This window comes from Ascaphus truei, chromosome 3 (genome assembly GCF_040206685.1).
Source record: "Ascaphus truei isolate aAscTru1 chromosome 3, aAscTru1.hap1, whole genome shotgun sequence".
Classification (NCBI taxonomy): Eukaryota; Metazoa; Chordata; class Amphibia; order Anura; family Ascaphidae; genus Ascaphus; species Ascaphus truei.
The window spans coordinates 89,709,542-89,724,086 of NC_134485.1; positions in this window are offsets into that span (position 1 = coordinate 89,709,542).

The window sequence follows — 14,545 nt, forward strand, 5'->3', positions numbered from 1 at the left end:
CAGAAGGAGGATAAGATGGTCGCCAAGGGTGCACAGCGGGACAAGGTTCAGGATCTTCTACCAGCTGGTCCTGGTGGGAAGCGATTGCTAGGGCTGTGCATACCCACGGTGTCTGTGGGGTCTGCTGAGCAGCGTGTCCAGAGGAAGCGGAGGGCACCAACCCACATAACAGAACGGACTGTGGTGCCGGCGGGGTGCAGAGGCCTGCCGCCCAAATAAGTAGCATTGCATCTGACAGAGCTTAAGAGAAGGTCTGGTGAAGGTCTGGTGATCACGCGGGACATGCACCGGTGCTGCTGTGGGAGAAACCACTGACCCTCCTGAGTTTGGTGGTATGGGGCGACAGCGAGTGGACCCGGCGGGAGTCGATTGATGAGGAGAGAGCAGATGATTGTCCAGAAATGAAGGCCCCTTTCCCGACAGCTCCACGAGCGCACCAAAATGGCCACCGAGCCCGCTAGCTTCCCATAGGACCCACATGATCAACTGAGACATTACTGGAGCAGAAGGGCCGGCTCTGCCAGAGGTGAGCAGGAAACAGTGAAAACATGGAGAGCAGAGGGGGTGTTTAAAGTGAGACATCTGGTCATGTCGATGTTTGAGAAAATGGGCGCCATGGGCCTGTAAGGCGGCGGAGACACAGAGGCTGATGGGCTTGCCCCCTCTGGGCCTAGACCAGCAGGCTGGGGGAGAGCGGGACAGCCCTGATAACAGAGAGACACTCAACCGTGATCCGAGGGTAAGGGAGAAAACAAACAGCCCAACTAAATAAACATGCAGGACTAAGAAACTATTAAGGACCAGAGCTATTGAGACTGACTGGCCTCATTGTGCCCTGAATGCTGTGATGACAATGGGGGGTGCTCAGCAACCAGGCACACAAACACAGCGACCACTTAAAAAATCTATTAGCTACAGAATACAATCTATAGATTATGGTCTAATAAAATGAAGCAGCTACCACCTGTTGAGAGCATGTGGAGATTGGGGGGTGCATGTGTGATGCTAGGCCATGCAGACATGGCTTAAGACTGCTTTGTACCTAGGGGAACCACTTGAGTGGCTAAATGTGATGCGAAGCTTTACATCAAACCCAAAATACAAAGCTACGTTACCGGAATAACCAGTGCCCATAATAATGCCTCCAAAACCTAAAATAAGGGGACGCCCCAGACTTCTTTAAAAGTAAACGTGTGACTGCACAAACGCAACAGGGTGACTCTTCACCCGCTCAGCCGGATTCAGACCCGGAAGAAGACCTGGACCCGCGAATATGTACAAAAAAAGACATAAAACAAGTATATATAAATGACAAACACTTTTTAATTAGAGGTCCAAAAAGTTGTGAAAGAACTAAGAGGGAATATTGAAAAGTTAGAGAAGTGTACCAATGATATGGATATGCACATGATGGAGGCTGCAGCCACACAAGAGAATCTTACCCAGGAACTGATCCGAGTTAAGGAGAAAGTAGAGGAATTAGTAGAACATCAAGAAGATCAGGTTAATAGATCACGTAGAAATAACCTGCGAGGAATACAAGAGGCAATAACAGAACCCGCGGATTATGTGAGCCGCATTTTCTTCATGCTGAACCCTGATGAAGTAAGTAACCCTTATGAAATGTGTAGGACATTCTACAGATTTTATCTGATATCCTGGCGCCCTGACGACCAGAAGTGTACACCATAGTGGTAACATATCCATAACATGTACTGCCTGAATGTTTCCATCTACAGTAAGTGTACGTGTGATACTTACCTTACCTGCAATTACCTAATATAATCACTTTTAACATACTATTAGTTGTGCTCTGTTTTTGTTTTTCTTCTATTAGCCTTTGCGATGCTGGGACATCTTCACAGAATAACTGCAGACTCGTGTGTTTCAAACAGGAGAGGTTACAATATTTGTTTACACTTGTATCCATTTCTTCACAACTCTTGGCTTGATACACTTAAATATTTTTGATACACCTAAATATATTTTTTGACACTGTTTATCCATTTGTATCACTGATTCTTAAACTTTCTTAGGTTACCAATTGATTATTATTGGGTATATCACTATTTGACATTGTATCAACACTATAAACTATATATTATAATTCATTGATCACAATCTGGTGTGCATTTATCTTTTGTTCTATTTTCCAAATTAATCAGTCAATCGCTAGCCCTAAGTATTAATCTGACTCACGATCTGATTAAACTTCTTAGTATTACCTTAAATTTTACATGGCGCACAAGCTATATACCATACCTAAGTTTAAACCTCACAAAATCTGTACAGACAATCTATAGATATAATTACCCCCAACCAATTTCAAAGCTTAAAAATGATTTAGAAGAATGGGATATATATTGTATCTCCTGGATAGGTAGGATTATGGCAGTCAAGATAACTCTCCTTCCCAGGATAATGTACCTTTTTCAGACTATCCCAGTCCGGGTCCCAGATAAAAATATAACTAGTGATGTACTGGATACCCCAAAAATACACGGTACCCGGCTTACCCGGTGCTTTTGCAGCTACCCGGAAATTAGGGGACTGGGAACGGCACAGGGTAATTTCAGAGCAGCTGAAAATAGTTAAACACTTACCTGCAGCTGGCAATGGAAGACCAGTGAGGAAGACTATGGTGACATCTGAGATCAGCAGCAAAAGTCTTGGTGGTGGTGGCTTCAGCCAAAGTCCTTGTTAATCTGGTGGGAGCAGCAGGAACAGAGCACACAGCTGATGCCTGTGTGAGCCGGGGAAGCACGTGACCGGAGCAGGAGCGTTCCTATTGGACAGCCGGCTCCTCCCCTATAACAGCCCTACCTTATCCCCAATACTACCAAGATATAGAAAGAATATATTTTGTTCAATTGTCTATCTGTGAGGGGTTATAATTAGGGGTTGGTCTTTATACATCTCTTGACTTGGTTATACTCTAATATGCCGTTTATTAATACAGAGATTTCAGCCATACTTTTATTCCATCCTAAGTATGAACATGTGTACAGTATATTACAGTCAATTTCATTTATGGGATATTGATATACATAAGATTAATACCACTCTGAATAATTTTTGTCATTTGCAAATCCCTACTGCTATACACTTGCAGATTCAGACGATCAGGGGCAGTACACATCTGCCTTTGTAAACATACCCAATTTTGGTTCACATTTATGATGAATCATCTATTACATAGCTCATGCCCACCCACTCAATACTGGGGAATTTTAACCTCTTACACTTTATATATTTGTCACTGTTCTATCGTCGTTGTTTATTTAGTATATCATAAACATTTCATAATTTAGGCCCATTTAGGTTTTTTTTTACAATTCCAGGTAACCTACAGTATGGTAACCTATTGGGAATATACTGTGCAGTCTACTTGTACCTACCCATGAGATATTTGGATCTTGGGACTACAGTATATAGTCTTATTCATTTATTTATACATCTAAGTACAGAAACTATGGGCTTATAGTGACTCTTGGATCATTGTCTTTGTTTATTGGAATTCTGTTATTCCCCTATATGCAACTGTATCTTATCTATGCAATATTATTATGGTAAGTGGAAGGGTCATTTCTTTGTGTTTTCAAGTCTGGGAACCTAGGTTGACACAAGAAGGTGATGTGTGCTTGATCCAGAGCTAGCATTATTGTAAAAATAGACAAGGTGAAATAAAAGGATCAAAAAAGAAAGAGTATTTCAGAGATGGAAATAGGACGGTGTTGAGTTATAATTTTAAGAATAATATGATATTTTTCCCTATACCCCCCTTGATCTCTTCCCCATCTGTTAGTGTTGTATCCCTCATTTATGTTCCCTCCCTTCCCATATGGTTGACCTATACAATTCTTGTTTAAAACTATGATTATGAATATATGTGTAATGCTTGCGCTGCCAACGAGCAAGACAGGACCCCGGTACTGAGGTGGGGATGTAGCAAACCACGCACCCACAGCAGCGGAAGCGTGCCTGGCAGGCGGATTGTCAAACATAGCCAGGTCTGGGTTGGAGAGAGTGGGTTAATCGATACTTGCCAAGGTCTTGGATTGGAGAGTTCAGAACAGTCAATGTCCGTTAGCCGTGGTCTGGGGTTGTAGAGGTCAGAATCGTGGAAGTCCATATAGCTGTGGTCTGGGATTGGAGAGGTTAGAATCGTGGAGGTCCGTATAGCCGTGGACTTGGTTGGAGAGGTCCGCAGAGTCAAGTGTAAGCCGGTGTCAATAACCAGAGAGGTTCCAAGGTTAAGCTGGGTCGGTACACGAAGGGTAAAACTGCAAGATAAACACAGGACAAGGAGCAAGGCACAACAGATATAGGAGCTCAAGGCTACAACAAGTTCTGCTCAGCAAGGTATGAGAGTAACTGCAGGGTTTATGTAGCACACAGGAACCAGTAGCAAAGGAGGCGAGTGGAGGCGCGGCCTCAGCGGAGGCAAGGATTGGCTGTAGAAGACAAGTGGGCTAAACGAGTACTTGCCATGCATCTGGGGAACGGTGCAAGCCACGCGCAAGAGAGCGTGGTGCGTCCGAGGGGGTGGGGCTAAGCTCCGTGGCACTCTAAAAGAGTTGTGCATGCTCTGTAAGCTGAGCAGGGGTGCGCACATGCGCTGGTGCCAAAGCGGAGGTCTGAGAGCTTACAGGTAAGGAGGGAACACGTCACAAGGGACGTGTTCCACGATTCCTTACAATATGTTAGGTAAAGTTCTCTGTGTTAAAAAACAACTGTTGATATATTGTAATGATTAACAGCTTCCCTTACCCCCTTTTCCCATCTGTATCCTAATACCTTAATAAAAAAAATTGTTTAAAAAATATAAAGCAGCCTGTTAGAGGTGCGCAAAGAGAGTGACTGATTCTGTCTACTCTCACTGCCTGTCTCTTCCAGACTGATGTGGCCCAGTAGGACTAACACAGCGGGAGTCCCATTCATAATATGGGTCCCCCATTGTGTTAATCCTGATGGGCAATTAGTCTTGTCACAGAGATTCCTCTGGTACCATCTGGGGTCTCCTGTCAGACTAAGTGACAAACCAACTGGCTGTATAAGGGAAGGTTCACAGCTCAATTCAAATGAATGGTTTTCAAATGCTTCTCGGTCACAGAGCAGCTTAACAGAATATTGAATATAGCCAGAAAATTATAATTTTTTGGCACTAAATATAATTAGTACATTTTATGGTTAGTTCTCAGCACATCTGCTTTCCTTTTCGGGACACTTTATGGAGAATAGTATTATGCCCTACCTGATACTGTATGCTAGTACATTAAATTATTCTACTACAGTATATTGTATTTATGTAAACATGTAGCTACTTTTTTTTAATACCTAATCTGGAAAAGTTATGTGCTATTTATTCTTTGTAATACCGTGTGTCCTGGCAGAACTTTGGAGAGGCTAACCATTGCATTATGTACATGTTTACACTTCCATTTTACATATTTTAGTTTAGTGGAAATACAGTAGCCATGTTAGTTAATTTGCGATAGTGCAGAGTAAAAGAGTACTTCACTATTAGAGGATACCTTTTTTATTTGGACTAACAATTGATAAATATGACATGCTTTTCAGAGTTCTCTCTTAATTAGGTCAGTAATAATTAGTTACAAAGATTTCATACACTTATAGCCATGGCTGGTCCTGGCTATCTTTCTGCCTCCCTGTCACGTAAGCCCTGTTAGCTACAGGCAGTGATAGGCTATCCTGTAGGTTTACCCCCCTTCCTGCTGCCTCTCTGAGTGACAGGGATAGATGTGAACTGAGTATGTGTACAGCCAATCATGGCACAGACTCTTTTACCTCCCCCTCTGTGGCTTAGGGAGGAAGTGTTCCAAATTGTATTGAGTCCAGCTCAGACCCACCTGTGGTTGAGTCATACCTTCAGCTCCTCCTGGAGCTGAGTGCAGCCAAGATCTGTGCAGAGCCCAAGTCCTCAAAATTGTAAGAAGGCCAGCACCATCCAGAGGTCTGGGACCAATTCTAAAATATGATGCATGCGATGTAATACTGTACCAACTGCAGTGGCTGCTTCAATAAAGTAACAGACTATTGGGTTGGAGATATAAGAGATGTCTGTCATGGTGGGGACTGTCACCATAAACCCTGGAGCCTGCTGTGACTGGAGGTGCTGACACCATGAAAAGAACCTGAAGCATCATCAAAAGCCTGTCCTGTTTCCCGTTACCATCGCGGAAGCTCATCTCTTCTGGACCCTCACAGGTAACAAGCACCACAACACCTGTAGCTTAGGCACGATCTCCTGGGGGGAAGGAGGGAAGGGGGAGGGGGAGATTAAGCAGTGCTCCACACAACACAGATATAAAAAAACAAACTTAAAACAAGATAGCCATCTAAGGCAGATGATGCAGAGAAGGAAAAAACAGACATGGCAAATACATGGAAGAAAGGGGCAGTGAGAACCTACATCTATCAGTAGTATTCAGGGAGGTGGGAGAGTTATTCAGTGGGTGGGGGGTGGAGGGTAACTCTGAAATTAACAGAGTGGTGGGTAGAAACATAACAAAAAATTAAGATAGTGTGTTTAAAAAAAAACCATATCAGCATTAAGTCTTCTTGTTTTAGTGTTAAACTCATGCAATCTTTATAAATCAGTATTAAGACCTGAGGAAGAGAGAGAACTCTCGAAAGCTTGTCTTATAATATCAATTTTTAGTTCAGATAAAAAAGAAATCACCTAATACTGAAGAATATACAGATGAAGTTTCCAGTTCCGTCTTGTCCTCCTCGCGGCTCCCGCCCTCTCCCGGCGCCACGCACACGGAAAGCATGCACCCGGCTTTTTACAAGCAGTAGCGGGTGAACCGCTGGGAGACACAAATTCCCTTGCGGGCAGCCAGCGGACTGCCCTCTGTATATGAGAAAATGGAAAATCCTTTTTAAAGATCAAGTAAGTATTTCTATACAGGAGGCAATCACTAGTATGGACCCGCCTTTTAAGGACTTTTCATAAAGTCAATAAAAGGAGGGACATTAAAACGGTACATAAATAAATATTATTTATGTATTTCCCTGCTTCTATCAATTTTAGTCCATGTAAGAGTTTCCACATAGAAAAGTTATACAAAAATGAATCACACGTTTCTATACACTGTTAAAGTCATGTGTAGTCTAAGGGCTTTAAGACTTTGACTCGTCATATAAACAGAAACATTTGTACAGACTTTATTTGCTGCCTATATGTAAAAAACTGTAAAATGTTGTACATGATATGAATAATTTGCGTGCAACGTTTCCTAGAGTTTAAAATGGTTTCCATTTAAGCCTTTATCACGGTACAGCAATTTGCACAAACCCTTTACTGCAATACAGCTTGCTATCGTGTACAGTTAGTATGGCAACATCTACAGTATACCTTTTGTCCAAAATATTTCTGAGCATCAGAATATTGTTAATAGTATAAACTTAAATATGTCCCTCCATATTTGTTTTTAAATGTTAATTTTATGTACAGTTTGTATTAGTATATTCATGTATCCAGGGGCTAAAGGAGTGCCTCAGTGAGATAAGACACAATAACACTGACTTTGATGCAGAGGAGTCTGGTTTAAATCCTGGTGTCAGGGCATTAGGGCACTAATCTCACTGTGCCTCAGGCACACATATTAGTTTGTATGCCTGCAAAATTATGTGTACACTGTCAGTGCTATATAAGGAAATTATATTATTGTTATTATTATTATTATTATTGTGAAAAAAGTCTCATAACATGAATAATATGGTGCACAATTCTGCCCTTCTATAGTAAGTGGTTCCTTTTTTTTGTCCATGGCTGCTTAAGTGTTTGCTGTCTGAGAAAAAAATGGGTTACATCTGTATGACCTTATATTGAAGTTATCAGATGTTTGCTTATTTGTGCACTGAAATTGAGTTTTTGGTGGTGCAACGCTACCTGATTTAATTGTAACTCTGATTCACAATCATAACATGATTCCCTTTGACTGTTTTGTAGATGTAATAAAACTTTACATATTTTCCTTACCTTTGAAAGGGTATGTACAGATATTATAACCCCTGTTAACGCGGGATAGCACTTAGGATAAAGCTAGCAGCAAATAATTGTGGGGTTAACAGAAGTAATAACTTTGGCTATATCTGTACATTCCTAAAGGCTTGTAAGCTCCATTCCTATTTTAAGAGGTAGAATATATTTTTAAAAATTAACAGTGAGGACAACATAGAGTATTCCTGATAAATGGCAATATTAAAGAATGCAGGGGTCTATGTAGTAAGCAGCGATAAGCCACTTAACGCCACCTTATCGTTAAAAAAGCCTACTTTTATTCAGTAAGCTCCGATAAGTCGGCAATAAGAGCTTTTCGGCAATTTTCTTGCCAAAAGAAAATGCAAAACGCACGCCGATAATCCACTTATCACCACTTTTCGCCAGCTTTTCAAACTCGTATTCTAGTAGCCTCAATTCGCTTATCGAGGCTAATCATGACTCTAGAATTGAGATTTCCTCTCCAAATCGCCTCACCAAGAAAGTTGGCAAGAAGGTGGTGAGAAGCAGCCGATAAGCGGCGAGACAGTACTTAGAAAAAAAATGCATTTTTCCTGCATTGGATTGATGTCGGGAGACCTCCGGTGCTGATATCTATTAATATCAGCACCGGAGACCCCCGGCATCAATCACATGCAATAAAAATGCATTTACAGTCAAATTCATTACCTTAGCAGTTAACCGCTAAGGCAATGAAGGGGTTAATGAACAAATTAAGTTTTATTGGGGGCAGAGGGGTTGAGTGAAGGGGGTACTTGGCCCTTCAATCAACCCCTCTGCCCCAAAAAACATTACAATATGTTAGAAACACCAATACACTGGCGACACACTTTATTCGAGCTCGGCTAGTCCCACGAATACGGGTATACCCGGGTGTATTGAGGTTTGTGACTGTTTTCTGCCCGAGTGCATTGAGTTATTTTCCGGCAGGGATTGAAGCATTTTATTCCCGTTTGCTGCAATACTGCACAGTACATATATATATACTGCATTACAATTCATGAATTTATGCCATCTGGTAGACACGCGAAGCATTGCAGCCTATTAAATCCTAATCATTATCATTTAACAGATCAGCCGCCCATCAGCCAGGCATGAACCCAGGCTGGGAAGGCAAATGCAACGGGGCTTGTCAGAGGTGAGGAGCGGCGCATTCCAGGTATCTGCCAGGTACATACCGGGTATTTGCTCGAATAAAGTGTGTCGGTGCAGTATACAACTCACCCCTTGTGCCCACACATGAAAATATCATTTATTTATTTTAAAACAGGATTCATACAAGAGTCATTGCCCATTGACTGATAATGTATTAATCTGTGCCCCTTCAGGGCACAGATAAATACAGTATTAGCCCATATTTTTTGGAAAATACATGTTTTATGTTGTTTTTTTTTTTCTATTTGAGATTATGTTTTGGCTTTAATTGTTTTACATTTTGCTGGCTTGTTTATATGTTTGAATCGGATTGATTACTGTTTTTAATTAATTATTTCTTATTTTGGCTCCTGCTTTTAATTGGTGTTTTGGCTAGTTGTTTTATTGATTAATTGATTTGTTGGTTACTACTTTAAATTCTTTAATTGTTTTGTTGGCTAGTGCTTTTATTTATTGAATTGTGTTGTTTTGGTGCTTGTGTATTTTTTATTATTGTGTATTTTGGGCCTGTAATGTCTTTTTATTAGGGTGACCATTGAGTGGTAAAGTGGCTTTTCATGCCCATACTATATTGTATTGTATGTCTTTATTTATATAGCGCCATTAATGTACATAGCGCTTCACAGTAGTAATACACGTGGTAATCAAATAAAAGAACAGATAATATAAGTAACAGATCATGGGAATAAGTGCTTCAGACATAAAAGTAACATTAAGGAAGAGGAGTCCCTGCTCCGAGGAGCTTACAGTCTAATTGGTAGGTAGGGAGAACGTAGAGAGACAGTAGGAGGACCTGCGTCTGCAGGGGGCTAAGCTTTATATCACGTGTCCAGTATTATCCACAGTGCTATTCATATGCTTGTTTAAGCAAGTGTGTCTTAAAGTGGGTGTTAAAGGTGGATAGAGTGGGTGCTTGTCGGGTATTGAGGGGAAGGGCATTTCAGAGGTGCGGGGCAGTCAGTGAAAAAGGTTTAAGGCGGGAGAGGGCTTTAGATTCAAAGGGGGTTGAAAGTAGACATCCTTGAAAAGAACGCAAGAGTCGGGATGGTGCATAACGAGAAATTAGGGCTGAGATGTGAGGAAGAGCAGAAGAGTGTAAAGCTTTAAAAGTGAGGAGGAGAATCAAGTGTGAGATCCGGGATTTGATCGGAAGCCAGAAGAGGGATTTCAGGAGGTGAGACGCGGAGAGAGATTTCGGAAAGAGCAAAGCGATTCTGGCAGCAGCGTTTAGGATAGATTGTAGGGGAGACAGGTGAGAGGCAGGAAGGCCGGACAGCAAGAGGTTACAGTAATCAAGACGGGAGAGAATGAGGGCCTGAGTCAGAGTTTTAGCAGTCGAGCAACAGAGGAACGGGCGTATCTTAGTGATATTGGGGAGGAAAAAGCGACAGGTTTTAGAAAAGTTTTGAATGTGAGAGGAGAATGTGAGAGAGGAGTCCAGTGTGACCCCTAAGCAGCATGCTTGGGCTACTGGGTGTATGATTGTACTTCCAACAGTAATGTGGAAGGAGGTAGTAGGGCAGATTTGGGAGGAAGTATGAGAAGTTCTGTTTTTGCCATGTTGAGTTTAAAGTGGCAGAGGGCAATCCAGGATGATATAGCAGAGAGACATTCAGAAACTTTGGTTTGTACAGCAGGTGTAAGGTCGGGTGTTGAAAAGTAATTTGTGTGTCGTCAGCGTAGAGGTGATATTTAAACCCAAGAGATGTTATTAGGTCACCTAGAGAGATTGTGTACAGAGAATATATGGGTATGATGTACCACTATGCCAATCAATGGGTACAGGGTGGGTATAGTGGATCCAGGGTAGGTGCTTAGTAATCCCGCTGGCAAGCGCGGGATGGGGGTTAACCCCTTAATTACTATAGCGGTTATTAACCGCTAAGGTGATTGAGGGGTTATGGGCCATTAGATTGTTTTATTTCAGGTATTATTTCTGCCAATGGAGGACATGGCCCTGCAGCATGCTGATGAGGATGCCCTTCATAATGACAGGGCTAAGTGAAAAGGTTTTTATTTACATTATTATTGCTGACTGGCTAATATTTGTTTTAATAATGGGCAAATGAGCTATTATCCATATCTGGATAATAGTTATTTTGCCCATTACTGTACTATATGTGTTTGGTGGGGAGGGGTGGGGGGAGGTAGGTGTATTGATTGATTGATTGAATTGTATGCCACAATTATCTTTTTTACAAATAGATTTTTATCGCAGGCCAGCGGGGACCCACTGTGACCACACAAGAACACCCGTAGGAACCACCCAAGGGCCCCCAAACACCCGTGGGAACCACCTGGGGACCCCCACAGGCCTCTGGTATGCATCCTGTTTTTTTAAAAAAATGATGGTTTCATGTACCAACGGGGGTAGGTTGTGTATTGGTGATTTTAACATATTGTAATGTTTATTGGGGGCAGAGGGAGTGAATGAATCGCCAAGTACCCGCTGCACTCACCCCCTCTGCCCTCAATAAAGCAGATATTGTGCCTTAACCCCTTCATTGCCTTAGCTCCTTAAATTGAATTTTACCCAGAAAACCACCCACAGGCAGCTGTTTCGACCTTGATGGGTCTCATCAGTGTGGGGTTGATTTTAACTGGGTATGCATGAGAGGCTATGGGATAGGCTATACCATAATACTGAGTTAAGTTATGGTGAGTAAAAAAAGTGACAAAAACACTCCACAGGAAAGCAAATATGAAAATACAACTGTATGCTCATCTGCATGTCTTAGGCAGGTCTGCAACCCCGCCTTTCCCCATCATCACCAAGCATACAGCACTTCCACTGCAGCAAGGGATTCTGGGAAATGACATGCAAATGAGCACACAGTGTCACTTTTTGCCTCAAAAACTATTTTTAAGCCTATAGGAAACCATGTTAAAAATGGTTTTTGAGGCAAAAAGTGACACTGTGTGCTCATTTGTATGTCATTTCCCAAAATCCCAAATATATATATATATATGGATTGTTGTTATATATATATATATATATATATATATATATATATACTGCTGCGGCCGAGTTTATTCGAGCATTTGCCCGTTCTCGGCCGCAGCAGTAACCTGGCGCGCGCCGGAGGGTGCCGGGCACGCGCCGAAGCAGCGGAAGAGCGCCCTCCGATCGGGGCGCTCTCCCTCCCGCTGCCTGGTCCGCCGGGTCCCCCGGAACCCCCTGCCGCCGTCCCCCACATCGCGGGATACCAGGGCTCCCTCGGGGAGCCCTGGACGCGCGTGCAGGGGGCGCTGGCACCCGATGACGCGTGACCGCGCATCGGTGACGCGCGGCACGCCGAGGGAGTAGGGCTAGCAAGCCGGGGCATCCCCCGGCTTGCGGAACTAGCCCTGCTCGGATTAAGTGTGTCGGTAGTGTATATATATATATATATATATATATATATATATACTCTTTATATTTATTTCTATTCATGTATTTATTTATTTATTTAGATTTATTTATTAATTGTGGGGCTGCTGTGCGTGAATGTTTTTTATTATGGGTAGCGGAGGTGGGTGAAGGGGGTGTTTGGCCCTTGGTGTGAGTTTAGGACTTGCTGGGGGGTTGCGGGTGCACTTAACCCCTTCACGACCGTAGCAGTTAATACCGCTACGGTCATGAAGGGGTTAAGTGCACCCGCTACCCCCCGCAAGCCCTAAACAACCACCGTTGGGGCTAATACCCCCTTCACCCACCCCCACTACCCACAATAAAAAAAATTCACACACAGCAGCAGCACAATTAATAAATAAATCTAAATAAATACATGAATAGAAATAAATACATTTAAAATACATTTTTATTAATAGTGTAGATGTGCAGGGGGTCTCCGGAGCTGAACCGCTGTGGTTTTAGGTCTGGGGACCCCCTGCTCCCCGAGATACAGGCCCCTTTAGGGGGTGACGGTATCCCTCTGCTTGGTTTACAAGCCGCGGTCACGTGATCGGGACCTTGAAATGCAGAAGGATACCGGCACCTCATAAATGGTCCTGTATCTCGGGGAGCAAGAAGTCCCCGAACCTGAAACCATCGCGGTTCAGCTCCGGAGACCCCCTGCACATCTACACTATGAATAAAAAAAATTTTTGAATGTATTTATTTATATTTATGTATTTATTTATTTATTTAGATTTATTTATTTATTGTGCTGCTGCTGCTGTGTGTGAATTTTTTTTATTGTGGGTATTGGGTAGTGGGTGTGGGTGTGGTTATTTACACGGGATCCCCCTCCCCACATTTACATACAGTACACTGCACTCACAGAAACACATGAAGGGAGATTTAACCGACACAATGGGGGAGGGGGGCTTACACAGATTAATCAAAGCAGGGAAGCTTAACACACACAATAGGGGGAGGGTTTTTTACATAGATTTGTCAAGGCAGGGAAGTTTAACACAAACAATAGGGGGAGGGGGTTTTACACAGATTACATTCAAGGCAGGGAGGTTTAACACACATTAAAAATATATATTTAATGTATTTATTGTTTATTCTGCCTTAACCCTTCATTGCCTTAGCGGCTATCAGCTATGGTAATGAAGCAGCATTTCTGTATTTTTAATAATATTGTGCAGGAGCAGGGGGTCCCCTGAGCATTAATTTCTGGCTTAGGGAACCCCCTGCTCACTGTACAATATTATTAAAAATACAGAAATGCTGCTTCATTACCATAGCACATAGCCGCAAAGGTAAAGAACGATTCTTTATTGATGTGTGTGTTTTTTTAATACTGTAGATGTGCAGAGGGTCTCCGGAGCAGAAATGTTTTGGTTTTAGGTCCGGGGACCCCCCTGCTCCCCAAGATACAGCCCCTTTAGGGGGTGACGGTATCCCTCTGCTTGGTTTACAGGCCGCGGTCACGTGATCGGGACTTTTAAATGCAGAGGGATACCGGCACCTCATAAAGGGGGCTGTATCTCGGGGAGCAGGGGGTCCCCGGACCTGAAACCAACACGGTTCAGCTCCGGAGGCCCTCTGCACATCTACACTATGAATAAAAATGTATTTTAAATGTATTTATTTATATTCATTTATTTATTTATTTATTTAGATTTATTTATTTTTTGGGCGGCTGCTGTGTGTGAGTTTTTTTTTATTGTGGGTAGTGGGGGTGGGTGAAGGGGGTATTAGCCCCAACGGTGGTTGTTTAGGGCTTGCGGGGGGGTAGCGGGAGGGGTGAACCCCTTCATGACCGTAGCGGTATTAACTGCTACAGCCGTGAAGGAGTTAAGTGCACCCGCAACCCCCCGCAAGTCCTAAACTCACACCAAGGGCCAAATACCCCCTTCACCCACCCCCGCTAACCACAAAGCGGGCACGGTGGGTTAACCCCTTCATTGCCTTAGCGGCTATCAGCT